Here is a 321-nt window from a genome sequence, read left to right on the forward strand (position 1 = left end):
AATGCCAATATGAACCTATTGGATAATCAATTTTCTCCCGCCACTGCTGTCGACATTATCGGCCTGGGCGAGATGTCGACACTGCCGCCATCCGGCGGCGTTCCCCCTACTGATTTATTTTCCCTTTCAATACGCAAACTGTTATTTTCCTTAATTAACGGAGATTAATGTCATCAAAGCTACTAAAATTCCTTAATAATTCATAGATTTACATCCATAGTCGTTTCAGGTATCACTTACCCTTTTTTACACCTAAACAAGTAGCCACCTAACAGCCACCTAACAGCCACCTAACTTAAGTGGCTGCTTGCATCCCAGGGT

The sequence above is a fragment of the Diachasma alloeum genome, unplaced genomic scaffold (assembly GCF_001412515.2).
Source record: "Diachasma alloeum isolate Michigan unplaced genomic scaffold, Dall2.0 Dall_scaffold_00901, whole genome shotgun sequence".
Classification (NCBI taxonomy): Eukaryota; Metazoa; Arthropoda; class Insecta; order Hymenoptera; family Braconidae; genus Diachasma; species Diachasma alloeum.